General features: G+C 44.8%; 1 protein-coding gene across 4 annotated transcripts in view; it reads right to left on the bottom strand.

Moving 5' to 3' along the window:
• The window catches only part of LRRC63 (leucine rich repeat containing 63), a 121,994-nt gene extending 98,334 nt beyond the window's left edge, over nt 1-23,660 (bottom strand). For 2 of the 4 annotated variants that reach the window (XM_077483242.1, XM_077483241.1), the window contains exons 1-2: nt 23,594-23,660; nt 16,616-16,690 (exon numbers count right to left, since the gene is read on the bottom strand). The gene's annotated coding sequence lies outside the window, so the exon portion shown is untranslated. The remainder of the gene's footprint in view (nt 1-16,615; nt 16,691-23,593) is intronic. The other 2 variants (XM_077483244.1, XM_077483243.1) reach the window with 2 other exon arrangements.
• Nucleotides 23,661-24,665: the final 1,005 nt, after the last annotated feature.

Here is a 24,665-nt window from a genome sequence, read left to right as displayed (position 1 = left end):
AATAGTTGTCGTGTGTTCATATGATTATTTTTGCTTGCATACTGCTTCATGTGCTTTGATTTCATGTTGTGCATTTTAAAATGGCCACTTTCAAGTTCATGTTTTCGTTCGTTCGTAAGAAACATCGTTCTGCAGGGACGTAGTCCAGCTTAACAAAGTGTACCCAATAATGTTCTCACCTTGTAACTCGGCCCAAAAACACAATTGTACAACACTTCCAAGCAATCTTTAAGATTCCTATTTCTGCCCTCTGTGTGCTAATTATTCTTTGTTTACATTCTCATAGGGGAGAGAAGACTCGGCAAGTATGAGGACACCAGGAACCACACCCCTCCCAAAGAAGGGCAACTTCCAAAAGCAGAAACAGAGGAGCAGGGGCAGGAGGAGGAGGAAGGAGAGATTGTGGAGGTTGGGCAAATTGTCACCACAACAGGTGAGTGTTGGAGAACACAGCTTCCGGTAAGCTCAGCAATGTACAGTGGTGTGAAAAAGTGTTTGCCCCCTTCCTCATTTCCTGTTCCTTTGCATGTTTGTCACACTTAAGTGTTTCGGAACATCAAACCAATTTAAACAATAGTCAAGGACAACACAAGTAAACACAAAATGCAATTTGTAAATGAAGGTGTTTATTATTAAAGGTGAAAAAAAATCCAAACCATCATGGCCCTGTGTGAAAAAGTGATTGCCCCCTAAACCTAATAACTGGTTGGGCCACCCTTAGCAGCAACAACTGCAACCAAGCATTTGCGATAACGTGCAATGAGGCTTTTACAGCGTCCTGGAGGAATTTTGGCCCACTCATCTTTGCAGAATTGTCCTAATTCAGTTACATTAGAGGGTTTTCGAGCATGAACGGCCTTTTTAAGGTCATACCACAACATCTCAATAGGATTCAGGTCAGGACTTTGGCTAGGCCACTCCAAAGTCTTCATTTTGTTTTTCTTCAGCCATTCGGTGGTGGACTTGCTGGTGTGTTTAGGATCATTGTCCTGCTGCAGAACCCAAGTTCGTTTCAGCTTGAGTACACGAACAGATGGTCGGACATTCTCCTTCAGGATCTCTTGGTAGACAGCAGAATTCATAGTTCCTTTTATCACGGCAAGTCTTCCAGGTCCTGAAGCAGCAAAACAGCCCCAGACCATCACACTACCACCACCATATTTTACTGTTGGTATAATGTTCTTTTTATGAAATGCAGTGTTCCTTCTACACCAGATATACTTGGACACACACCTTCCAAAGAGTTCCACTTTTGTCTCATCGGTCCACAGAATGTTGTCCCAAAAGTCTTGGGGATCATCAAGATGTGTTGTGGAGAAATTGAGACGAGCTTTGATGTTCTTTTTGCTCAGCAGTGGTTTTCTCCTTGGAACTCTGCCATGCAGGCCATTTTTGCCCAGTCTTTTCCTGATGGTGGAGGCATGAACGCTGACCTCAACTGAGGCAAGTGAGGCCTGCAGTTCCTTGGACGTTGTTGTGGGGTCTTTTGTGACCTCTTGGATGAGTCGTCGCTGCGCTCTTGGGGTAATTTTGGGCGGCCGGCCACTCCTGGGAAGGTTCACCACTGTTCCATGTCTTCGCCATTTGTGGATAATGGCTCTCACTGTGGTTCGCTGGATTCCCAAAGCTTTGGAAATGGCTTTATAACCCTTTCCAGACTGATAGATCTCAATTACTTTCTTTCTCAATTGTTCCTGAATTTCTTTGGTTCTCGGCATGATGTGTAGCTTTTAAGGATCTTCTGGTGGACCTTACTGTGTCAAGCAGCTCCTATTTAAGTGATGCCTTGATTGTGAACAGGTGTGGCAATAATCAGGCCTGGGTGTGGCTAGAGAAATTGAACTCAGGTGTGGACAACCACAGTTATAGTATGTTTTAACAAGGGGGGCAATCACTTTTTCACACAGGGCCATGATGGTTTGGATTTTTTTTCACCTTTAATAATAAACACCTTCATTTATAAATTGCATTTTGTGTTTACTTGTGTTGTCCTTGACTATTGTTTAAATTGGTTTGATGTTCTGAAACACTTAAGTGTGACAAACATGCAAAGGAACAGGAAATGAGGAAGGGGGCAAACACTTTTTCACACCACTGTATATCACCATATTTTTCTTACATGGTGTGTTTGTTTGCTTTGTTTTGTAGGTGATGTGGAAGAAGATTCCAGTTTTACCAGTGAAAGTGCCCAGATCTTGATCGGAGAGATAATGGGGTGCAATCGTGATTTGGAAATTATCCAACAAAACATCAATGATGTAAAAAATAAAATGAAGAACATCATTGATGTTTTGGGGAGAGTGTGAAACAACAAAAACTAGATAGGGTTTTATTTTTGCTATTTTAAAATGTTGTATTTATCGAAATTCCAAATTTGGAAGATGCACAGAGTGTGTAAACATGTACTATCTCCCATCATGGGGGATCAATGTACATGTTTTGTGTAAAGTGTCTGAGATGAAGGGGTTGCAGCCCCAAAGCATGTACATTGATCCCCCATGATGGGAGATAGCACATGTTGACACACTGTGTGCATCTTCCAAATTTGGATTTTTCAGGGGTGACACCCCATGTGATGAAGGCAATATCAGCCCAGTTTGTACATACTCAGGTCTGATATTGTCTTCACTTTTCAAAGTTGAACTTTGTAAGTTCCTGTGTTCAGTATTTTACTGTTTAATACATGCCTGTTTACACAAAAACAACAAGGAAACAAAATTCTGATTAAACTCTGTTTTGGATACACACAATTTCTTGGTTTGTTGTAAAAACCTTTTCGAAACGCACATGTGAATGTGCTTGTATTAAAAAGTTTAATTATCAACAATGTGTGGCTTCCTTTTTCATTGCGCATAAAATTTATTTGTAGTCAAATTTTAGTTTGTGCTGAGAAGGAGTGTGATTTACTAAAGGCAACTCCACTTTGCACTCCAAGTGCAGTTTCAGGTGTACTTTTGCAGTGCACTTGTAGTGCATAGTGGATGTGCCTTTAGTAAAAAAACACCCACAGTGAGGTGTACATTTGAACAATCATGCCATTTTCCTGCCATGGTGCTGAAAATTAGCACGATTTTGGTCAGTAATTCACTACATACATTAGTTACAAAAAGAAGGTGTGTGTGTAGCAGACCCACAACATAATAACATTATCTGAAGAAGAGACTGTCCCCTCATCTCGCTCTGAACTTGGGTTTGCACTGTTGGTGAAAAAGGCACAACTTAAAAAAAAATGGCAAAGTGGGAGGCCACAGTCTGCCATTCCTGTGGCGTTGAAGGACACTGTGTAGTGAAACAAGTACAAAAATTAGTAATTTGACAAATCAACATTGCAAGCAGATTAGACACCCACATTTTTGGTCAAAATTAGTATAACCTTTTGGGAACTGAGTATTTAAAGCCTAAAGTATAAGGTCCCCTTATGAGAGTCATCACCCCCCCATTTCCCCCCCCCCCCATATGATGGGTCCTTGCTAAAAAATGAGAGGGGATGTTTAGGACAGGTAACCCTCTCCACTTGATTGAGAGCTGAATGCCTAAATAATGTGTGATACTTTGTGAAGCCCCTCCTTACTTACACTATTGGCAGCCCACGGGACAGGTAAGAAGTGTCATAATAACAAAATGGAAGCACATTTTGACATTCTGCTATTACATAGCAAGAAAATTAATGTGTTAAAAAAATAAAAATAGCATTTGAAAGTATTGAGGCAGGCCCTTACACTACATGCTTTGGTGAATTCGTCCATAAATGTGATCATGAAAAAGGTAGGTATAGTGTGTATTGGGTTTGGTCAAGTCATCAGATAGAGGATTGCTATCAGCTGAGCTAGCAGTTGGGGGGAGGGGGGCTACTAATGAGTTTGGCACAACCCCAAAAATTAAAAAAAGGTCACTTTACATGAATTGAAGCACACACATCACATTCATTTGTAGACATTTTAGGGGGTGTTTAGGGGAAAGCAATACTATGGAGCTGACAAAAAACATTGTTAAGTGACTAGACTATAGTTTTATGGGCCAAGAAGAGCATGGTGGGGAAGTTAGTGAGGCAAATATGCCTGAGGACAAAGGGGCAGAGCATATGAATTAGAGCATATTGCAATGATGGCAATTAGGGAATGAGGAAAGAAATGCAAGACATTAGAAATCATGAAATACATAGAATGTGATGTTTAAGGATAAAACTTAGCTTCATATAGTCCTTCTGCAGGACCTGAATGATGGCAGAACAGGTCTCTGGAATAATGATCCCCAGAGGCTGGGGGGAGATGCCTGAAGAGAACTTGAGGTCCTGAAGACTTCTCCCTGTCGCCAAGTAGCGCAACGTGGCGATGAGCCTCTGCTCCGGAGTGATGGCTTGCCACATGCAGGTATCCTGCCTCGTGATATAAGGGGTCAGCAAAGCCAGCAGACGGTGAAAAACGGGGTCCGTCATCCGGAGATAATTCCTGAAATGATCAGGAATTTTCTCGTGGATATCACAGAGCAAAGGCATGTGCAAGAACTGGTCACGCTGGCGCAACCAAATCTTGGTCCACAAACGCCTCCCCTCCCTGTTCATGGACTGGGCTTGTGTCAAAGTAAGAACCCCAACACGAAGCCCCTGCACAGCACAAACTGTAGGACGAGTACGTAGACGAAACATGGTTTGAAAACGGTCGGCTCGTCAGAACAGACACCAGAAAGCACCGATAAACAGCAAGGCCTGAAAGAACGATCTGAATAGCAGAAGCAAGCAGACAATAAAAAATGCCTTTCAAAGCGTACTATACCAAGATATAGTCCACAATGAGAAACAAATACTTAAAGACTGCACACACTGATTATCAGATACGCAAAGACAAGCAGAAACCGAAGAGCAGTAGCGATCTGAATCACTAATGTGAAAAGTGCGAATCGTCTCTTCCCAAACTTCTACTAACACGAGATCAGCAGAAGGAGCCCAAAGAGTGCCGGACATGGTGCTGAACTTCCCTTTTCTAGTCCCGCCAAACACGGCTTATGTCACCGCGTTCTTGGCAACCGCAAAATCCGACAACTGGGTCCGACCGTGTGTATGCAACAGTTTTGGACACAATCCGTCTGACAAAATCCGTCGGATTTGGTTGGCAGAATGTCCGACCGTGTGTACGTGGGCTAAGACTGGTCAAGTCAGTAAGGAGAGAGAGGGTGAAACAGATGGATTAGGACCTCCATGCAAGGCTGATTCATTGATTACCCCCAGAGGGTATCTGCTTTATCTGACCTGCTGGTAAAACAGAGTTCAGATTTTAAGGTGAGCGGCCAGGATTTCGAGGTGGAGGAGAGCACCAGCATCTTGCACAGGTTTTTTAATATTTGTTGTCACCTAGTTTAAGTTTATTTACGCTGATAGAAACTCAGTTCATAATGGGTGACAGGGGAATACGCCCACATTGGCCCCCATCCTCCCCTTTCTGTTTACCATTTTTCCTCCATCTCACCATCTCTCCCCCCCTTCTCTTTTTGCCCCAACGCTGGTAATGTGGTGAAGGTTTCTAATTGATGGTTTGGAAAAATCAGTCACAAGAATCACATATATATGGACTTTTGTTGTTTGGTTCACTCGTAAATGTTATTTAATTTAAGATTTGTACACTGATTTTGATTGATACACCTAGATAGGCATTCACGGTGTAAGCACTCTATTGGTATTTATTATATGCGATTTGCCAGTTCACAGGTATAACTATTTTATTTTGTGGTACTATAGGAGGGCTGCGGCATTTATTTATTCAGTGGTAGGGTTTAAATTAATGCAGTTTCTGTTTGTTATGATATTTTGTCTATATATTTTATATGGTGTGATAGCACATACCTTTGATTGGTTATCACAATATTTTGCACATACCTTTTGATTGGTTATTGAAATACATATGGATACTGTTAAGATTTATATTTTTATAAGTCAATTATTTTGCAACAATTTATGTGGGTACTGTTAAGATTCACATCTATATGCATTTTATAAGTCAATTATAGTTTACCAGATATCCAACTTAGTTGTAAAACCAGGCAGGCTGGTTGCCATAAAAAAAAAACTTTTAATATTTTTTGGGGGGGTTTGTTAGACCAATTAGCACCCCCTACCAACATCTGTCATTTATACTGTTAACATTTTTGTGTTTCTTGTATTTCTACTGTTCAGGTTGGGCTTCACCTTCTCCATCCCTGCCTTATCGCACATGGTTTGGAAATTTCTGTATAGTGACTTCTTCCCATCATCTCTGTTGCCTTTGGACACTTTGGAGCCCCTGGTGCTTTTTTGCATCTCGGGGCATCCCTCTGGGCTCAGTCTTTTCCGCTACGCTACGCATGTGCGCAATTTTGACTTCCCTCTGACCTGACAACCTAGCGTGTCAGCGGCCTTTCGACATCTATCAGCTTGTGCCAGGGGATCATCTAGCAGACGAGTCCTAACTCACACATAGTATACAGGAGATTGGTAAGGTTCATCACCTGGGCTGGGTCCCCCGATCACCTGATACCTACCACCTCGATCCATTAGACCATGTCCACATTGTGGAGGTACACCATGCGATCCCCCCGCCTTAATAAGCTAGGTAAGCTCAGTCCTCCATTGCTACACAGCCAGGACCACACAACGTCCCAGATTTGGGATATTTACATTAAACGGCAACCATAGATAGGTGCTTTTAAGGCTCTTGTGTCCTTCTGCCTTCTCCTTGCCTCTATATCCTGCTGCATGGACCACCTGACCCGTTGGGAGTGGGAGGCTTTCATCAGAATACCCCTTATGGTGACGCACCCCCATGCATGCATCTGCATTACGTGGCGATGCATTTATACACCTTATATTACTATATATCCTTTTGGGTTTATTATGCCATGTTTTTTACATAGACACATTTTTTGTGCCAGATATGTCTCCAAAGTTTTGGTCGATCCTCGTGGGTCCCAGTGTCCTTTGTCGGGATGCTTCAAGTTCCACTCACGTTACACAACATATTCTTAGGCCGCGTACACACGGGCGGACTGTTCGCCCAACCTTGTCCGCTGAACAGTGTTTGGGCGGACAGTCCGCTCGTGTGTGGGCTTTCAGCGGACAGTTTCAGCGGACAGTTGGACGGACAAAGTCTTTCGGAAATTCCGAAAAACTGTCCGCTGAAACTGTGTTTGAGCGAACAGTCCGCCCGTGTGTGGGCTTGTCCGCTGTACTTTCGAAATGAGCGGACTGTTCCCGCTCGGAAAGTCCGCCCATTTCGAGCGCGTGTACAGGTAGGCGGGGCCCGCGAAGGAGACGTCGCGGGCTCCGCCGCCTGGAATGGGCTTAAAGGGGAACCCCAACGCCGAAAAAAATCGGCGTGGGGGTTCCCCCCAAGTCCACACCAGACCCTTGTCCGAGCACGCTACCCGGCCGGCCAGGAAAGGGGGGCGAGCGAGCGCGCCCCCCCTCCTGAGCCGTACCAGGCCGCGTGCCCTCAACATGGGGGGTGCCTTGGGGAAGGGGGGGCCGCGCGGCCCCCCCACCCCAAAGCACCTTGTCCCCATGTTGATGAGGACAAGGGCCTCTTCCCGACAACCCTGGCCGTTGGTTGTCGGGGTCTGCGGGCGGGGGGCTTATCGGAATCCGGGAGTCCCCTTTAAGAAGGGGGCCCCGGATACCGGCCTCCCACCCTATGTGAATGAGTATGGGGTACAATGTACCCCTACCCATTCACCTGTGAACTAAAGTACAATAAAAAACACAACACAGAGAAAAAATATTTTATTGCACAGCTCCGGGGGTCTTCCGTCTTCGGGGGTCTTCTCGCCGGACTCCTCCGCTATGTGTGTGTAGCTCTTTTGCTAGCGGAGGAGTCCGGCTTTCTTCCTCCCCGCCGCCGGCCTCTTCTCCCGACTTCGGGGGTCTTGTCCCCCTCTTCGGTTCTTCTGCCGGGCCACCGCGCCTGGTCCGGTGGCCCGGTCTTCTGTCGCCGTCTTCCGTTCTTCTGTCGCCGCCTTCGGTTCTTCTGCCGGGCCACCGCGCCTTCTTGTAGCTCTTTTACAGGCGGTGGCCCGGTCTTCTGTCGCCGCTGTCGTCGCCGCCGCCTTCCGTTCTTGTTCTTCTTCTTGTTCTTCTTCTTCTCCTGGAGATGTTGACTCGACGAGCTCTCCGGCCGGAATGCCAGGGACTCGCTCCGCTGCCACTTATATAGTGACAATGGGGCGGTGTCACATGGTATATGTCACATGGGTTGGTCACATGGGTTGATGTCACATGGGGACTATGACATCGTAAGGGGGCGGGGTCACCATGTGACCAACCCATGTGACATATACCATGTGACACCGCCCCATTGTCACTATATAAGTGACCGCACAGCGCGGCTCTGGCATTCCGGCCGGAGAGCTCGTCGAGTCAACATCTCCAGGAGAAGAAGAAGAACAAGAAGAACAAGAACGGAAGGCGGCGGCGACGACAGCGGCGACAGAAGACCGGGCCACCGCCTGTAAAAGAGCTACAAGAAGGCGCGGTGGCCCGGCAGAAGAACCGAAGGCGGCGACAGAAGAACGGAAGACGGCGACAGAAGACCGGGCCACCGGACCAGGCGCGGTGGCCCGGCAGAAGAACCGAAGAGGGGGACAAGACCCCCGAAGTCGGGAGAAGAGGCCGGCGGCGGGGAGGAAGAAAGCCGGACTCCTCCGCTAGCAAAAGAGCTACACACACATAGCGGAGGAGTCCGGCGAGAAGACCCCCGAAGACGGAAGACCCCCGGAGCTGTGCAATAAAATATTTTTTCTCTGTGTTGTGTTTTTTATTGTACTTTAGTTCACAGGTGAATGGGTAGGGGTACATTGTACCCCATACTCATTCACATAGGGTGGGAGGCCGGTATCCGGGGCCCCCTTCTTAAAGGGGGCTCCCGGATTCCGATAAGCCCCCCGCCCGCAGACCCCGACAACCAACGGCCAGGGTTGTCGGGAAGAGGCCCTTGTCCTCATCAACATGGGGACAAGGTGCTTTGGGGTGGGGGGGCCGCGCGGCCCCCCCTTCCCCAAGGCACCCCCCATGTTGAGGGCACGCGGCCTGGTACGGCTCAGGAGGGGGGGCGCGCTCGCTCGCCCCCCTTTCCTGGCCGGCCGGGTAGCGTGCTCGGACAAGGGTCTGGTGTGGACTTGGGGGGAACCCCCACGCCGATTTTTTCGGCGTTGGGGTTCCCCTTTAAGCCCATTCCAGGCGGCGGAGCCCGCGACGTCTCCTTCGCGGGCCCCGCCTACCTGTACACGCGCTCGAAATGGGCGGATTTGCCTCCGCCTTACGTGGGCGAGTCCGTTAATTTCAAAAGTTGAGCGGACTGTTTGCCCAACCTTGTTCGTCAAACAGTCCGCTCGTGTGTGGGCAAGTCCGCTCATGCAAATTTTGAGCGGACTGTTTGATGAAACTGTTTGCCGAACAAGGTTGGGCGAACAGTCCGCCCGTGTGTACGCGGCCTTATGCCCTGTACACACGGTTGGAATTTCCGACAGAAAATGTGTGATCGGATCGTGTTGTCGGAAAATCTGATCGTATGTGGGCTCCATCTGACTTTTTTCGTCGGGATTTCCGACACACAAAGTTTGAGAACAGAAGCTAAAATTTTCCGACAACAAAATTTGATCATTTAAATTCCGATCATGTGTAGACAATTCCGATGGACACAGTGCCACGCATGCTCAGAATAAATTAAGAGACCACAGCTATTGGCTACTGGCCCGTTGATAGTCCTGACGTACGTGGTTTACGTCAAGTAGTGAGTGTACAGCTTGTATAACAGTGTAAATTTGCTGCCCCCTCAAAATAACTCAACAAACAACCAATAATGTCTAAACCGCTGACAACAAAAGCGAGTACACCCCTAAGTGAAAATGTCCAAATCGGGCCCAATTAGCCATTTTCCCTGAAACTGAGCCACAGCATGGTGCTCAAGACCATACAGCGGTTTAACAGGACAGGTTCCACTCAGAACAGGCCTCGCCATGGCCGGCCAAAGACGTTGAGTGCAAATACTCACCATCATATCCAAAGGTTGTCTTTGGGAAATAGACGTATGAGTGCTGCCAGAATTACTGCAGAGGTTGAAGGGGTGGGGGATCAGCCTGTCACTGCTCAGACCATACGCCGCACACTGCATTGAATTGGTCTGCATGGCTGTCGTCCCAGAAAGAAGCCTCTTCTAAAGATGATGCTAGCAAACAGTTTTCTGAAGACAAACAGACTAAGGACATGGATTACTGGAACCATGGCTTGTGGTCTGATAAGACCAGGATAAACTTATTTGGTTCAGATGGTGTCAAACGTGTGTGGTGGCAACCAGATGAGGAGTACAAAGACAAGTGTGTCTTGCCTACAGTCAAGTATGGTGGTGGGAGTGTCATGGTCTGGGGTTGCACGAGTGCTGCTGGCACTGGGGAGTTACAGTTCATTGAGGGAGCCATGAATGCCAACATGTTTTGTGACATATTGAAGCAGAGCATGATCCCCTCCCTTCGGAGACTGGGCCGCAGGGCAATATTCCAACATGATAACAGCCCCAAACACACCTCCAAGGTGACCACTGCCTTGCTAAAGAAGCTGAGGGTAAAGGTGATTGACTTGTCCAAGCATATCTCCAAAACTAAACCCTATTGAGCATCTGTGGGGCATCCTCAAACGGAAGATGGAGGAGTGCAAGGTCTCTAACATCCACCAGCTCCGTGATGTCATTTTGGAGGAGTGGAAGAGGACTCCAGTGGCAACCTGTGAAGCTCCGGTGAACTCCATGCCTAAAAGGGTTAAGACAGTGCTGGAAAATAATGATGGCTACACAAAATATTGACAATTTGGGCCCAATTTGGACATTTTAACTTTTGTTGCCAGAGGTTTAGACATCAACAGATGTGTGTTGAGTTATTTTGAGGGGACAGCATATTGACACTGTAATACAAGCTGTACACTCACTACTTTACATTGTAGCAAAGTGTAATTTCTTCTGTGTTGTCACATGCAAAGATATAATAAAATGTTTACAAAAATGTGAGGGGTGTACTCACTTTTGTGAGATACTGTACTAGAAGTCGACCGATATATCGGCCGATATTTGCCGTTTTTTAATTAATCGGCATCAGCCGATTGTACTGATAAAAAGGCCGATTTATTACTACAGCACGACTTGCAAAAGACTTCTGTAATAGAAGTCAACTGAGTCTTCATAGAAGGGACTTTCCTCCTCTCTGGGCAGTCTGCCAAGAAAAGAGCAAAAAGATACAATGTTTACACTTGAATGAATGAACTCATCTCAGTGTGTAGAGTTCTCAGTTTAACCATTTAAAGACTAAATCTTTTCTGACACTTGTTGCTTACAAGTAAAAATCCTGTATTTTCTGCCAGGAAATCACTTAGACACCCCCAAAAATTATATATATATATATATATATATATATACACAGTGGTGTGAAAAAGTGTTTGCCCCCTTCCTCATTTCCTGTTCCTTTGCATGTTTGTCACACTTAAGTGTTTCGGAACATCAAACCAATTTAAACAATAGTCAAGGACAACACAAGTAAACACAAAATGCAATTTGTAAATGAAGTTGTTTATTATTAAAGGTGAAAAAAAATCCAAACCATCATGGCCCTGTGTGAAAAAGTGATTGCCCCCTAAACCTAATAACTGGTTGGGCCACCCTTAGCAGCAACAACTGCAACCAAGCGTTTGCTATAACGTGCAATGAGGCTTTTACAGCGTCCTGGAGGAATTTTGGCCCACTCATCTTTGCAGAATTGTCCTAATTCAGTTACATTAGAGGGTTTTCGAGCATGAACGGCCTTTTTAAGGTCATACCACAACATCTCAATAGGATTCAGGTCAGGACTTTGGCTAGGCCACTCCAAAGTCTTCATTTTGTTTTTCTTCAGCCATTCGGTGGTGGACTTGCTGGTGTGTTTAGGATCATTGTCCTGCTGCAGAACCCAAGTTCGTTTCAGCTTGAGTACATGAACAGATGGTCGGACATTCTCCTTCAGGATCTCTTGGTAGACAGCAGAATTCATAGTTCCTTTTATCACGGCAAGTCTTCCAGGTCCTGAAGCAGCAAAACAGCCCCAGACCATAACACTACCACCACCATATTTTACTGTTGGTATAATGTTCTTTTTATGAAATGCAGTGTTCCTTCTACGCCAGATATACTTGGACACACACCTTCCAAAGAGTTCCACTTTTGTCTCATCGGTCCACAGAATGTTGTCCCAAAAGTCTTGGGGATCATCAAGATGTGTTGTGGAGAAATTGAGACGAGCTTTGATGTTCTTTTTGCTCAGCAGTGGTTTTCTCCTTGGAACTCTGCCATGCAGGCCATTTTTGCCCAGTCTTTTCCTGATGGTGGAGGCATGAACGCTGACCTTAACTGAGGCAAGTGAGGCCTGCAGTTCCTTGGACGTTGTTGTGGGGTCTTTTGTGACCTCTTGGATGAGTCGTCGCTGCGCTCTTGGGGTAATTTTGGGCGGCCGGCCACTCCTGGGAAGGTTCACCACTGTTCCATGTCTTCGCCATTTGTGGATAATGGCTCTCACTGTGGTTCGCTGGATTCCCAAAGCTTTGGAAATGGCTTTATAACCCTTTCCAGACTGATAGATCTCAGTTACTTTCTTTCTCAATTGTTCCTGAATTTCTTTGGGTCTCGGCATGATGTGTAGCTTTTAAGGATCTTCTGGTGGACCTTACTGTGTCAAGCAGCTCCTATTTAAGTGATGCCTTGATTGTGAACAGGTGTGGCAATAATCAGGCCTGGGTGTGGCTATAGAAATTGAACTCAGGTGGGGACAACCACAGTTATAGTATGTTTTAACAAGGGGGGCAATCACTTTTTCACACAGGGCCATGATGGTTTGGATTTTTTTTCACCTTTAATAATAAACACCTTCATTTACAAATTGCATTTTGTGTTTACTTGTGTTGTCCTTGACTATTGTTTAAATTGGTTTGATGTTCCGAAACACTTAAGTGTGACAAACATGCAAAGGAACAGGAAATGAGGAAGGGGGCAAACACTTTTTCACACCACTGTATATATATATATATTTTTTTTTTAGCAGAGATCCTAGGGAATAAAATAGCGGTTGTTGCAATATTTTATGTCACACGGCATTTGCGCAGCGGTCTTTCAAATGCAATTTTTGGAGGAAAAAATACAATAATGATAAAAAAAATTTTTTAAAAAACTATAACAGTAAAGTTAGCCCATTTTTTTTTCCAAAAGTTTTGACTACCTGTTTTTATTTAATATATAGTTTTTTTTTTGTTTTTTTTATATAAATCATACATACAAGTGAACTGATTGGAGGTTTTTTTTGTTTAATAAATGTAAGAAATTTTCTGCATCACTTATGAAGGCTGCTTTCACACTGGAGCGGGCAGGCGTTGATGGTAAAACGCTGCTAGTTTTAGGGGCGCTTTACCATCATTTTAGCGGTGCTATTCGGCTGCTAGTGGGGCTTATATAACCCAGCTAGTGGCCGAGGAAGAGGTTAAATGCGCCCGTGAAGCACCGCTGCCAAATCGCATTGCATGCGCTTCGGCAGTGGTGCCCATTCATATCAATGGGCAGGAGTGGTGGAGGAGCTGTATACATCACTCCAAACGTGCTGCTTGCAGGACTTTTTTTTTAACATCCTACCAGCGCATTGCCTCCATGTGAAAGCACACTGTCTTTCACACAAACTGCAGGGGAGCCATGTTAGGAGTAGGAAAGGTGTGTTAGATTTTAGATTTTATGAGATGAAGGGGGATAAAAAAAAATTATAAAAAGGAAAAAAATTTAAAATCGGCCTAACATATCGGCCCAAAAAAAATCGGCATCATATATCGGCCATCGGCCCCCATGATTTCTAAATATCGGCATCGGCCAGAGAAAAACCCATATCGGTCGACCTCTATACTGTACATGCTTTTTGGTGCATCTTGATTGAAGTTTATGGGGCACTGATGAGGCTACACTGATGAGCACAGATAAAAACATGCTTAAATTACTTTATACAAATACAAATTGATGCTAGAGGTCGACCGATATGGGTTTTTCTCTGGCCGATGCCGATGCCGATATTTAGAAATCATGGCGGCCGATAGCCGATATATGATGCCGATTTCTTTGGGCCGATATGTTAGGCCGATTTTATTTTACTTATTTATTTTTAATCCCCCTTGATCTAACACACCTTTCCCACTGGGGCATTTTTTAAGGCGCTTTTGGGCTAAAAATAGCGCCTGTAAAGTGCCTGCAAAATGGCTCCCCTGCAGTCTGTGTGAAAGACAGAGTGGTTTCACACTGAGGCGATGCACTGGTAGGATCTTAAAAAAAAAGTCCTGCAAGCAGCACGTTTGGAGTGGTGTATACCGCTCCTCCACCACTCCTGCCCATTGATATGAATGGGCACCACTGCCGAAGCGCATGCAATGCGATTTGGCAGCGGTGCTTCATGGGCGCATTTAACCTCTTCCTTGGCCGCTAGCTGGGTTATATGTGCCCCACTAGCAGCCAAATAGCACCGCTAAAATGATGGTAAAGAGCCGCTAAAACTTGCGTTTTACCATCAACGCTCCAGTGTGAAAGCAGCCTTCATAAGTGATACAGAAAATTTCTTACACTTAAACATTTATTAAACAAAACAAACCTCCAATCAGTTTAGTTGTATGTATGATCTAGATTAAAAAAAAAAAAAAAACTATATATTAAATAAAAACGGGTAGTCAAAACTTTTGGACAAAAAAAAAAAAATGGGCTAACTTTACTGTTTTTATTTTATTTTTATATTTTAAATGGTGTATTTTTTTTCCCAAAAAAATGCATTTGAAAGACCTCTGTGCAAATGCCGTGTGACATAAAATATTGCAACAACCGTTATTTTATTCCCTAGGATCTCTGCTAAAAAAATATATATCATTTTTGGGGGGTCTAAGTGATTTTCTGGCAGAAAATACAGGATTTTTACTTGTAAGCAACAAGTGTCAGAAAAGATTTAGTCTTTAAATGGTTAAACTGAGAACTTCTACACACTGAGATGACTTCATTCATTCAAGTGTAAACATTGTATCATTTTGTTCTTTTCTTGGCAGTCTGCCCAGAGAGGAGGAAAGTGTTGCTATGACGACTCAGGCAACTCACACTGACTTCTTACAGAAGTCATTTCAAAGTCCCACTGTAGAATCGGCTTTTTATCAGAACAATCGGCCGATGCCGATTATTTAAAAAACGGCAAATATCGGCCGATATATCGGTCGGCCGATATATCGGTCGACCTCTAATTGATGCACTCATCGATATTCAAACACAAAAAATATACCAAAACAGATAAACCAAAAATGTGTTGTGCTGTTCCATAATCAATTAAAATAACGCAAACAATACAAATCAAATCAATAATTGATGTGATTGCAGTTGCATTAATGGCATAATGCCCAATAACTTCTAGGAAGAACTTCTTGGTTCTTCATTGAAGGATGGCTCTCGTTCTCACACCGCACAATGCCTCTCACGCATAGAGAAAAGCAGGGAGAATCCACATAGTGACATATACCCATAAGATGACACAAGTACAAGCATGGAACAGATAAACTGCCAGACCTCTGGTTGGGCATGCTAATTTCACCACTAAACAAAATCCTACGCTTCATTCGATAGGATGTCTTCTCAGGGCTATGGAGCCATAGTCCCTCAAACTCTGTCAAACTTCTTGTATTTTTGAGGTCTGAGTCTCTGGTAAGCAGCTGTGCTTACTAATAGTGGCTGGTACACAAGGGAGGTGTTTATTCACAAAGATATAATATATTCACTTCACAACGGACTCTCACTTTTTTGGGACTTTTTATTTGGGATTTCTAATATTTTATTGGCACATCAATATCAGTTTGATTTGTATGGTTTGTGTTATTTTAATTGTTTATGAAAAACACATGTTGGTTTATCTAGCGAGACACACAGCCTGGCTTGAGATCGAGCCCGCACCTGTGCCACAATAGGAAGCAGTTTCCTGTGACTGCACATGGAGATGAGGAGCTAGGAGCACCAGTGGAGGACCATCAGGGAAGCTCTGTGCAAAGCCATTGCACAGAGCAGGTAAATGACACGCTTGTTATAAAAAAAAATGAAAATGTAAAAAGTTAAAACTTTTTTTTAACACCATCTCTTGCAGTTCTTCAATTTGCTGCCTAACACTGGCCATAGCAGCTGTTACAGCGTATCAACAAAGAGGAAGATATTGGCATAAGCACACATACAGTGGGTATAGAAAAGGATCACCCCCCCCCCCCCTTTAAAATAATCACATTTTGTTGCTTTGTTGCAACATGACAAGACCCAAAGCACACAGCAAAAATTACCACACAGTATTTGAAGGAGAAAAAAAGGTCAATGTCCTAGCATGGCCCAGTCAGAGTCCAGAGTTAAACCTCATTGAATATCTGTGGAATGACGAAGACTGCAGTCCACAAACGGTCACCATCAAATTTAACTGAACTTGAGCAGTTCTACAAACTAGAGTGGGCAAATATTGCAAAGTCTAGATGTGCAAAGTTAGTAGAGACATTTCCCAACAGACTAAAGGCCGTAATTAAGCAAAGGTGGTTCAACAAAATACTCACACAAGGGGTAATCCTTTTTCCAACTCAGTGATTCTGTTTTTGATTTTTTATCTGACGTGTTGGCGTATCTTTCACCTGGATGTTATAAGATGCACTGAGTAAATATGGCTGGATAAAACAAAAACTGTGTCTGTCTTAAGTTCAAGCTGTAAAGCATACCCACTGTATATAATCTGGCAAATAGGAAGCGCAGAGGTGTGGTTTAAATAGGAAGCCTAAGAGATGAGCATAGATTTCAGCATTCAGCAGGAAATTGGATATGTATTATGACTGACCAAGAAATCTCACAGGGAGCTAAGCAGAAGGGAGTCTCAACAGGCAAAGCAATGCCTGAATTTGGATTGGGCCCCTCACAGTAATTATTCTATGTCACTAGATGTCTTCAGTCTAATGGCTAGCATCATTCAACATACTTCCTCTGAGTCCAGGTCATCCCGGACTCGTCCCAGCCTGTGACTGAACAGTAAAAGCAGCAGAATAAATGATGAGCTAATTTCTTTGTCACCACAGTATCTCTTCCTATCAGTTTGTTTCTTCTTATCACCTGGCATGACTCCTTTTTTTTGGCTCTTCCTCACCCAATTCAGCCCTGCTGCATGGGGACTACAAGCGAAAAATACCAAGCTAAATTTAGTTACTTACACTTCCTTCATTTAAAAGACACATTTAGCCCTGGTTCACACTGCATGAGACCTTGAATTCATGCTACTTCACCTTAAGTAGCACAATTTCAAAGTCACAGGTCAGTGCAATTTCAGGTGCAACTTGCCTGATATCAGTGTGACTTCATGCACAAATGTCTACGTACGTTGCACCTGAAATTGAAAAAAATAGTACAGGAACCTTTTTTTCCAAATCGGTGCAGCATCACAAAGTCAGAGTTGCACAAATTTGAACGGTTCCATTGCCGACAACAAGGTGTGACTTGTGGTGTGATTTGGAACTGTCAAATCGAATGACAAGTTGCACCGGTGTAAATGGCGACTATGTATTAAAGATTTCAGACATGCATTCATTTGTGCATTTAATATCTGCCTAGAGTTCAACTTTAAAAGCCTATAGAACTGTGATCAACACTAGAAAAACTGGAGAGGACAATGTCCTAACTGTACGCTGCCTCCCTAAAAGTATAGAAAGTTAATGGCTTTATGTTGGGAGAAGTGCTTACTCAATGGACATGGGTGAAGCAGTATAAGACCAGCCATAACTGGGCGAATAACGATAAGTGATTCTCCTACTTTCAAATATAAATTAGGATAATCAAGCTGAATATGACCTCCAACACAGTTGAAGTAACTTTTTATTGTACACCAAAATGTTTTTTTTTACCTGTTGAAACCTATAGGTCTGACAGCTATATACAGGTAGGTGTCCGTATCTGCACGGGCTGTGTTTCTTCACTTCTCGAAGTACTAGAGAGGGCTCTAGTACTTCGAAAAGTGAAGAAACACAGCCCGTGTGTACCTCTGTCATTGTAAGGCAAGAATCCTTAAGGGTCAAGATCTGCCAACTAGCTTGTGGATGGGCGGATATCTCCCTTGTCACTATTCTTATGCAGATACGGACACCTACCTGTATATAGCTAGTCTAAGTCTAAAGAAGGGTTCCTGGATAAGACTGCACAGTATATGGTAAAATCAGCATTGAAGCAGTATAGGTGGATTGTGCATGTGACGATACTAAGGGCTCTTTCACACTGATGCACATTGGTTGCGCTTTTGTGCAGCTTAAACGCACCAAAACCACATAAAAATATTTCCCTTTAAATCCTAAGGGACTCTTCACATCTTTGGTGCTCTCTTTTAAAAGACCAAGAAAATGCACCTCCCACTGAAGTAAATGGGAAATGTATCAGAAACACATGAAAAACCGGGGGTTGTATTTTTGGTGCACTTTTTGAATCACATGTTCATATTTCACAGGTGCATGCTAAGAATCTGGCAACCAGGAAACGCACCAAAAATGCATTAAAAAGGCGATATTTTTTCCAAAACAACATTTTAAGCACATCAAAGGGTGTGAAAGGGCCCTACAACATTGCAAAGTTTGTTATGGTATTGTATCACAAACCAATGTTTGGAAAATACTGCTAAATTACATTTATCATAAACATAAAGGGTCAAATCTCCCCTAAAATTTCTGCAGGGTTGTACCTACTACAAAAATGCAATGCTGAATTGCACTGAGCTGTAAGTGTGATAAAGTACTAGATGAATACACAGTATCTCACAAAAGTGAGTATACCCCTCACATTTTTGTAAATATTTTATTATATCTCTTCATGTGACAACACTGAAGAAATGACACTTTGCTACAATGTAAAGTAGTGAGTGTACAGCTTGTATAACAGTGTATATTTGCTGTCCCCTCAAAATAACTCAACACACAGCCATTAATATAATTTCTTCAGTGTTGTCACATGAAAAGTTATAATAAAATATTTACAAAAAATGTGAGGAATATTTTCAGATACTCTATGTGTTTATTAGATTTTATTTTAGGCTGCTGGGTACAGGATGTGGTCACAGTGCGGTAGGCGTTTGTATGCACTTGAGAGAAAAAGTGGGTGAGGAATATGGTCTGTATCAAACCTATGTCATATTATTAACAGCATTATAGGACAGACAGACAGATGTACGTATATACAGAGTGACAAGTTGGGGGTTTATAGCTCATTGGTAGTGCAAAACAGTCAGTTTACTCTGCCAGATGTACGTTTCAGGGCTTCTCCTGCCCACTTTTATGTAACCACTTCCCTACCTGCCCATAGACATATGACGTCCGCAGATGGGAGGTCCCATTCTGGACAGGCGTCATGTGACGTCCTTCTGGGCATCCCAGCGGTATTGGGGGCATGTGCGATGATCCTGTCCTTGTATACAGGGACACCGATCGGTCTCCTCCCCAAGTCAGTCCCCATCCCCCCACAGTTAGAATCACTCCCTAGATAACACATTTAACCCCTTGATCGACCCCCTAGTGTTAACATTTATACAGTAATCGGTGCATTTTTATAGCACTGATTGCTGTGCAAATGTGAATTGTTCCAAAATAGTGTCAAAAGTGTCTGATATGCCCGCTGCAATGTCAAAGTCACAATAAAAATTGCAGATCGCCGCCATTACTAGTAAAAAAAAAAATAATAATAATAAAAATGCCATAAATCTATCCCCTATTTTGTAGGCGCTATAACTTTTGCGCAAATCAATCAATATACGCTTATTGCAATTTTTTTAACAAAATTATGCAAAAAGTTTAAAATATTGGGGGTTATTTACTAAAGGCAAATCCACTTTGCACTGAATTACAGAAGGTGATTACAGAAGGTGGTAAATCTTACACCATGGTTACATAAGGGAGTTTACACAAGGCGAGAGAGCTTGCAGTCCATTAGGGTATTAGAGAGGATTCAGAAGGTGGATGAGTTTACAACTTTTGCAGCTACAAAGGGTGATTACAGAAGGTGGTAAATCTTACACCATGGTTACTTTGAGTATTACACAAGGCAAAACATATTTTAGGTTTTTAAAGTGGGGACATAGAAGGATTGAGAGCAAGTAGTGGTCAATAGTGGTCAGTAGAGCCAACTATCGTCCTGTAACACACGATGAGAAAATCAGATGGAAAATACCACTTTCGAAGCAATCGTACAATAATCTGATTGTTAGTACACAGCTTTTTGAGAGTCAATCAAACAACAATTCATGCTGGGACAAGCACAAAAATGATTCTCGTACGATGCCAGATCATATGATTTCCGTTTGATTAATAAAAAAACAAAAAACGAACGATCATTCGCCCGATAATCTCATTGTGTGTACCAGGCATAAGGGAGTAAAGGTAAGTGTGAAAGAAATCAATTACCGCACAAAACAGTAAGGCTGCTTTCACACTGCAGCGGGAGCGGCGTCGGCGGTAAAGTGCCGCTATTTTTAGAGGCGCTTTACCGTCGTTTTAGCGGTGGTCTGCGGGCGCTAGCGGGGTGGTTTTAACCCCCGCTAGCGGCCGAAAAGGGGTCAAACCCGCCCGCAAAGCGCCGCTGCAGCGGCGCTTTGCCGGCGGTATTGCCGCGGTGTCCCATTGATTTCAATGGGTAGGAGTGGTATAGGAGCGGTGAATACACCGCTCCTTCACCGCTGCAAAGATGCGGCTAGCAGGACTTTTTTCACCGTCCTGCCAGCGCATCGCTCCAGTGTGAAAGCCCTCCGGCTTTCACACTGGAGTTAAAGGGGCCGTTTTTTTTCAGGCATTACACAGGCGCTATTTTTAGCGCTGTAACGCCTGAATACCGCCCCAGTGTGAAAGCAGCCTAAGGGCTCTTCCACACATATGTCCGTTTTGACTGACTCTACTTGCTCAGCAGGGAACGATCCGTTTATCCCCGCTAAGCCAGCAGACAGGGCCCCCATCAGGGGGGTACAGCCCATACACATGTAAGGGGCCCCAGCGTCTGGATGGGCCCGGCTGACTGCCAGGGATATGAGAAGGCAGGGTCGGGTGCAGAGAAGCTCCGTGGATGCTCCTGTATGTGTTTTAGAGTCGGAAGGATGTTGGGCTCTTTGCTGCCACCTTTGGCCATTTCCTGCATGTGGAAACGAGAGCTAGGACTAGGAATGCCTTACAAGGGGGCTGTGTGTGTGACTGTGTACATGCCTGTGTGTATACATGTCTCTGTGTGTGTGCACATGCTTGCGTGTGTGTACATGCTTGTCATATACACACATGTGAGTGGGGCCAGGAGTGTACGGGTGTGAGAGGGGCTGCGAGCGTACGGGTGTGAGAGGGGCTGACAGCGTACGGGTGTGAGAGGGGCTGACAGCGTACGGGTGTGAGAGGGGCTGACAGCGTACGGGTGTGAGAGGGGCTGACAGCGTACGGGTGTGAGAGGGAGGGGCTGACAGCGTACGGGTGTGAGAGGGGCTGACAGCGTACGGGTGTGAGAGGGGGGCTGACAGCGTACGGGTGTGAGAGGGGCTGACAGCGTACGGGTGTGAGAGGGGCTGACAGCGTGTGGGTGTGTGGGGGGCTGACAGCGTGCGGGTGTGTGGGGGGCTGACAGCGTGCGGGTGTGAGGGGGGCTGACAGCGTGCGGGTGTGAGGGGAGACTCAGAGCGTACGGGTGTGAGGGGACTCAGAGCGTATGGGTGTGAGGGGACTCAGAGCGTACGGGTGTGAGAGGGGCTGAGGCACTGAAGGACTTGGTGGGACGGCCAGTGGGCGGGATCCTGGGGAATGTTGGTGGTCAGGCTCGAGGGGGCCCAGGCCTAAAGCTGTGTAAGGGGCCCCACAATTTCTGATGGCTGCCCTGCCGGCAGATGACAGGTCTGTCTGAGCTCACTGTACAGGGGCAGACCCGTCAGAGCTCCGCTTTCCTCTATGGGGGATGGGATGAAAACAGACTGCCTGTCCGTTTTTATCCGATCCGCCTGCAGTATGAACCCAGCCTCAAAAAGAAAATCTGCTCCCTGATGAAAAAAAAAAATGAATATCTTGGATCATCAAACTATTACACTGCCTAGAGCTATGTTTGGTTTTCATCCAGCTCTGCCTGATAGGGCACCAGCCTCCAGCTTGGAGATTTTACTTTTACATGTTTGTACAAGTGTGTGACAGGAACAGAAGAATTGTGCGAATTTGACCCCACGGATTATTAAATAGGGGCCAAAAAATGTGTGAATCTGCCTCAAAGAATGTAATGTACTTTATTGACCTTCATATGACAGTCAAGACAGCATTCAGATGTGAACAGGCCGATTGAGATGAATGGAATTCTTCATTTTGAGTATTGCTGCTCTTCAGGAATCATGTGACAAAACGCTCAGGTGTGAATGGGGGCTGTGTGTTTACCCACTAAAACTATAGAAAGAAAATGACATAATCAGGGTGAGTACGTGCGACAATCCTCGGTTCACATGTATGCAGCACTGCGTGCCACAGGTGTGCAGGCATGGCAGCCCATTAATTTGAATGGGCTGCCGTGCCTGCATTTTCACCATAGAAAAGGTTGCTGCATCTTTTTTACCTCCCGCTTCACATCTATGCAATTTCCAGCGGCTGCATTTGCTTGGGCACAAAATGGGCTGCTGTACCTCCTGAAAATGGAGGGATAAGGTCCCAGCAACTTTTCCAAAAACGCAGTTGCAAAGAAACCACCCAGTGAAGTGAGCTTCCCAATATGGGACACCGTGCTGCAGTTTCCAGTGCATGGGGTGCCATTTGGATTACTGGTACCCCCCCCCCCCCCCAGACATCTCCTAAGCAGAAGAGATTTTTTTCATGTGGGTAAGCGATTCCACACCTTCCCACACTCGCTCAGATGTAAACCTAGCCTTAAAACAGGGTTGCATGGAAATCGTATGGTGCACCATGCGATTTCCGTGTGCAGGAACCGTGTTTTTCAGTGTGGGAGTGCCATAGTCAATGCCCCCCTGTGCATTTTCTGTGCAGCACCACACTTTGCATGTGGGTATACATGCGATTTACACTCCTGCAACCACATATATGTAAAGGCAGCTCTTTAGCTCAGTTCACATGTATGTTTGTGAGCTTGCATGACATAGGTAAAGCAACACATTCATTTCTAATTTCTAAACTAAATACCCAACCCTTTTTTGTAAAATTGCGCGGCACTGAATGGCATATGGGGTTATGGCACTCATCTGCTAAAGTGCAGCGTTTCTCTGCATTCGTGGAACGTGGGCCATTTTGCATGCATTGCCCACCCACAGAGATGTGAACCTAGATAGTAAATATCACAATACCATGTATCATTGAATTGTATTGTCGTGTAATCTTCCAGATAACTGTACACTGAGCCTGTCATTTGTACCCGTGCTATGTGCTATAATGAAGGAGCTGTGTACAGTACAAAACACCCGAATGTGGGCTCACTACACAGCGACCAGCTTTTATATCCCCGTCATTATCACTACAGCTGACAAGTGTAATATGACTATGAAGGCACCAAGCTCCGTGTACCTGACCCCGCACCGCGCCGTCCACACTTCTCTGAGGAGAGTCCTTAGCAACCTGACTGAAACAAACACAGCAGAAGACGGCCTCCGGCACGCATGCGCACGCCGTCACTGCTGGATGAGCGGGACACTGTGTGCTGATCTCCTCATGTGCAGTGTGACTTTGAAAAGTGAATATTTCATCATATTCCGTTCAATATTTGAATAATCTTGATGGACTAACAGAATAAATGTATAATTAACCACTTTCCATCCATTATATGTCTTGGAGCAGATTCATAGAGTTGTCACCTAATCCTTTTAAACCAAACGCATATGTGAATTACACAGGTTTCTGAGGCTAATTTAATGCAGATAAGGCACTAATGTCCCGTACACACGAGTGGATTTTCCATCAGAAAAATCTTGGATGGTTTTTCCGACAGAATTCTGCTCAAGCTTGGCTTGCATACACACGGACACACAAAAGTTCTCTGAACTTTCGACCGTCGAGCAGAGAAAAATTAAGTTCCATGCTTCTGAGCATGTGTCGAATTGTTTCCGAGCATGCATGATTTTTTGCGTGTTCCAATTGCATACAGACGATCGCATTTTCGGATAGGAACTTTTCCCGACCAAAAAATAGAGAACCTGCTCTCAATCTTTTGCTGGCTGGAAATCCGCCAGCAAAAGACCGATGGAGCATACACATGGTCGCATTTTCCGCCAAAAAGCTCTCATCTGAGTTTTGCTGGCGGCATTTCCGATCGTGTGTAGGCAGCATTAGGCTGCTTTCATCCTGGGGGTGAAGCCTGATCAGTGTCCCTAGCAATGCACCCTCACTGTGCCCATCAATGCAGCCTCACTGTGCTCATCAACTGCAATTTCACTGTGCCCATCAATGGTGCCTTACTGTGCCGATCAATGCAGCCTCACTGCCCATCAAATGCAGCTTTACTGTTCCTATCAAATGCAGCCTTACTATTCCCATCAAATGCAGCCTCCCTGTGCCCATCCATGCAGTATCACTGCCATCCATGCAGTCTCACTGTGCCCATCAAATGCAACTTTACTGTGCCCATCAATGCAGCCTCACT

This window comes from Lithobates pipiens, unplaced genomic scaffold (genome assembly GCF_037356315.1).
Source record: "Lithobates pipiens isolate NorthernLeopardFrog02 unplaced genomic scaffold, aLitPip1_a1.2 Scaffold_16, whole genome shotgun sequence".
NCBI lineage: Eukaryota > Metazoa > Chordata > Amphibia > Anura > Ranidae > Lithobates > Lithobates pipiens.
This window is presented reverse-complemented; position numbering and strand designations above follow the sequence as displayed.